General features: G+C 35.7%; 1 long non-coding RNA gene across 1 annotated transcript; it reads left to right on the top strand.

The window, feature by feature from the left end:
• Positions 1 to 320: 320 nt before the first annotated feature.
• Positions 321 to 3319, top strand: LOC141993942 (uncharacterized). Its single transcript, XR_012640971.1, has 3 exons — positions 321 to 404; positions 963 to 1188; positions 3267 to 3319. It is a non-coding gene; the product is annotated as an uncharacterized LOC141993942 (long non-coding RNA).
• The last annotated feature ends 1373 nt before the right edge of the window (positions 3320 to 4692 follow it).

Here is a 4692-nt window from a genome sequence, read left to right as displayed (position 1 = left end):
AACTTAATCTCTCTAACACTGTGACAGATGACATTTAGATGTCCTTGTTACCCTTAAAATGAGTTTTATTGACAATCAGAGAACAAAAAGAAGGCCCAGATAAAGCCCAATGGTTTATAGGCCTGCTAACAACATCTTAGTTCTTAGTGCAGAGGGTGTAGAGAAAGCCTGAAGTTGCCCCCATTTTCCCCTGCTTTGCTATGTCACCATGACAACAGATATAGAAATCACTTAGTGACTCCTAGAAAGAAAACACAGTGACACAGTACCCCTTGTATGGCGAATCAAACTAAAGCCTTCATTCAAATGGCTATTCAGCTTGGGCATTCATGTAGAGGATGGGGTGGATTTTACACAGGTAACAACAACAGAAAGGCCAGCAAGCACTCCAGCCACAGCATATGGTAAAGTCTCTGTTTAATTAATGCATCCTCAATAGAATTTATCCATTTTAAATTTGTTTTCTTTTACTTGAAACATCATTAATGTAAAGGGCAACATTAATCAACATCTTGCAACTTAAAAGGGCGTTAAAGAGTGATCTTTTTCCCCCTGTATGCAAAAGAATCTTTTCAAGTAGTTTTGCTAACTGCGTCTGATTCAAGGCACATTCTAAGAGTTCTTCATCATAAGGCAAATCTAGAGAGGCCTCTACTGGCCAGTCTCACTATGTGCAATTTTTTATTTGTAAGTGACTCAGAAAAGCAAGTAGTAAAATGACGACAAGCTTTTATCTTAAAGTTGCATGCAGAACAGATAACTGATAAATATATTGCGTAAAATACAGAATAATTGTGATTTTTTTCTTAAGCCATCACATGCAGTATACATTTGTTTTTTTTTTAAAGTAAGGAGACTATAAAGGTTTATCCCAGCTGTGATGTATGTGCCCCATGACATTTTAAGGTATTTTAAGATTATATGACTAAAATGAATGAGTAATCATTTTTCTTTGTGCACAGGACCCCCATGTAACTTTGGGAATTAAAACCATTCTAATATGGAATTTTTGCATGCAGATGGCATTTCATAGGTGCATTTCTCCTAACACAAATAAAACATACATCAAAGCTCAAATAACTTAAATTGAGAGCACTAGAAAAAGAAGTTATGGAAAACCTGGAGAAGCAGGGTTCCATGGTGACAACACAAAGACGGAAAACTTCAAAATCTTCCATTTGGGTTCCTGTAAGTAGCATTTAACATTATGAACAACCATGTATTTTGTGCTAATAAAAGTATCACCAGTTCTAGCTCAAAATAAGATTGCATTTCCTTCTTTAAAAACAAAATTTGAAGAGTGAGAAATTTTGTTCATGAAACATTAAGATATTTAGAATTAAATGCATAGACTTCTTGTTTCTTAAATTTAGTACAAACCATATGCCAGGGTAGAAGCACTTGTGGGCATCAAAACAACCCAGTAGCCACAGAAGATGTAACTCACTGGAGATTATCTGTTTTCCTTAAGTGTTGAAACTTCCTATCTGAACAATGATGGGTTAAACAGACATATCTTTAATCTAACAGAAAAAGGCATAACAAGATCTGAATGGTTGAAAGCTGATGGTAGACAAATTAAGACCAGAAATAAGGGGCACATTTTTGACAGTGAGCATGAACCACTGGAACAACTTGCCTTGGGATGGGAAAGAGGTGTCATTTAGGCATCTAGTTAATTTAATGTACACTGTCAAGCATCTTTAAAAAAAAATACACTGTAGGCCTGAGGTTGCCACCTTGCAGTCCCGGCAGTGACACCTACTGGGACAAACAGGGCCTGAAACAGCTATAAATTTCTTCTGGCTTTGAAAGTACAATGTAAGCTTTACTCTGTAACTATAAAGTACCACAAGTTACAGTATTACAGTTTATTTAGAGACAAAACTGCCTCTTTCATTATTGAAGCAATAAGGGAAGCAGGAAAAAAACCCGTTAAATCTCATCAGTTTAATTAAAACAATGAGGAGGCCGGTGGCACCTTAAAGACCTACAGATTTATTTGGGCATAAGCTTTTGTGGTTAAAAAACCCACTTCTTCACGAAAGCTTATTGCCCAAATAAATCTGTTAGTCTTTAAGGTGCCACCGAACTCCTCGTTGTTTTTGTGGGTACAGACTAACATGGCTACCCCTCTGATACCCAGTTTAATTCGGAAAGTGAAGGAGCCAGTAGCCATGTGAATAGACAATATAATATGCTACTGTCATTTACCAGATGTCACACAAAAAATATTACAGAGTTTGTAAGTCATTCCAAGAATGGTACCTTCAACAGTTTGCTAAATAGCTACATATACTGAATATGCAAAATATTGTATGTTACCAGAAAAAATTCTTAGGTGGTTTCCTATGAACCTAAATGTTTTATATACACTTTGACATATGATCAGAAGCTAAAATATTCCTATAATTATTACATCGGCAGCACCACAAATGTCTATGCCACTTTATTGAACAAATAAAATACATGATCTATTCCCTAAAGAGCTTACACTCTAAGATCCAATCCTGCAAACCACTGATCACATGAGTAGTCACTATTCATGCAAACAGCTTTATTGGAGTTAGTGGAAGTATTTGGATGAGTGAGGACCAGTCATAAGAGTAAGATTTCACAGGATCAAGCCCTAAATTTATTGAGTGAAAACTGACAAAACTGGGTTGCGGGGAAGGATAACATAAATAAGGTAACATAGTTGTATATGTTTGGAATGGTCACCTATTGACGGCTCTGGAGTTTGTTTGCTTCTTAGAAATGTGTTTGTATCATTACATGACCAATTCTTTTAGTCAAGGTCTTTGTCTTCCTCTAGACCCTTGTGGCACCAGCCGTTCCGACAAAGGTCAATACAAATACTACGTATCAATCCAGATGTTCAGCAACCCATGCAGGCCTTTGATGCCAGCCTAATAATAAATAATAATAAAACAGTTTTAAGAATATTGATTGAGTGCATTTCATAGTGGAATCTCTGGAATGTAGTAATTTCCTGGAAGAGACAGAATGACCTAGTGAAGGTGCAAGGAGAACATTTAAATTGGTTGATTTTTTTAAAGTTGTTTTAGTTTTGGGGGTTATTTTTGTTTGTTTTTTACATTGACTTCACTAGCTCTATTTTAAAAAGTTACTAGATTGTGAGCCACCAGTCAATACATTTTTAATGTTAAATGAACTTCCATGAAATAATTCTGTTTGCTACGGTAATTAGAAAGTGAACTCATAATTACAGTCTAACAAGTGCCCTTGTGCATTTTTGGTATCAGACAGGCTGGAAACCTCATGGAGAATTCCACAAGGGACTGCCATACAAATGACCTGGAGACCTGTTTTCATGGATGAAGCTAGGATAGCATTTCCTGCATTTCCGTCATGATCCTCTGACAGATATGCAATTCACTTATTATAATGAAAATCTAGAATTAATAATTTGGAAGCTATGCAGCCACAAAGAGAAATTTAATCACTATTTAAAACATGTTTTGTTTTTTTTCAACACACCTGTAAATGAATTTGAATGCACTGTGCTGAAGAGGGAGATCAGCCTAGAAAATGTTTATATATAAAGCTATTTCCTAATTTATTATTTTTTAAAAAAAGCCCAAGGGTCTTAACTATAAATCACTTTTACACTTGTAAGGAAAAATTTCTCTATCTGGTCCCAGAAAATATTAAATATGCAAGGGAAATATAGTATGTGGGCTATATAGGACATATATACCTATTGGAAAGAATAACATTTAAAAATACTTTTTCATGATCATGCTCTGGAAACAGGATATGCAGAACTGTTTACAAATAAGTTACTTTTAAATATAAATTGAATATGAAATATGATCCAGTCTAGAAACATACTGGGAATGAATCCACAATTAATGCCCAAAGTATAGAACTCTTACTTCATTAATTACATATTGATATATGAGATACCACGTTTGCTTTATGGTATCCTCATACCATAATATTAATATGTTAAATGAGAAGGACAAAGTAAGTTAATGGAAACATAATACAGTAACAGAAAATAAATGACAGTAAAATAATGGGTACAAACTAGAAGCAAAATTCTTTGGATTGTACCTTCACGGTTAATTTGTGGCAAAAATTAAACCTCTGGGGAGAAAGAAGCTAAATGAGAAAACTGCAAAATGGATTAAGTTTTCCTGAATACCTGAACTAGTAATGCAGTTAATATCTACAACAGCCAGGAAGATGGACTCTGTTTTTTTCCCTTAGAAAAGTCCATCTACCCTTTTCAGAAGGGATTTGCACAGTATAAAGCTCCAAAGAGCCCACGTGCTGACAGAGGAAAATGGCATCTAGCAGCACAGGGCAGCCTCGGCAGCCCATCAAGAGTAAAACCACATAAGAGAGCCAGAGGCATATCCAGAGCTACCAACACAACTGCCTACAAAGCTGTCAAGGAGACAGAAGCTGCTTGTGGAAAAATATCACTTAGTCTTAGCATCTGGGTCCTATGATTATTATCCAAAGAGAGACAGAGTGGTAAGCTATGGTGAGATAAACAGCACCTCATTCCTCCTTTACCACACACACACACAAATCTCTTTCCCCCCAATATATATACCCTATATAATTTATTTAAATTTTGGCCATGTTTTGAATCCATTTCTACGGACAGCTTTGGTAAACTGAACACTTGCCCACACTTAGGGTATGAGACATAGTAGG

This window comes from Natator depressus, chromosome 9, assembly GCF_965152275.1.
Source record: "Natator depressus isolate rNatDep1 chromosome 9, rNatDep2.hap1, whole genome shotgun sequence".
In the NCBI taxonomy this organism is placed as follows: Eukaryota; Metazoa; Chordata; order Testudines; family Cheloniidae; genus Natator; species Natator depressus.
Note: the sequence above shows the minus strand (reverse complement) of the source record. Positions and strands in the feature narration are given on the sequence as shown.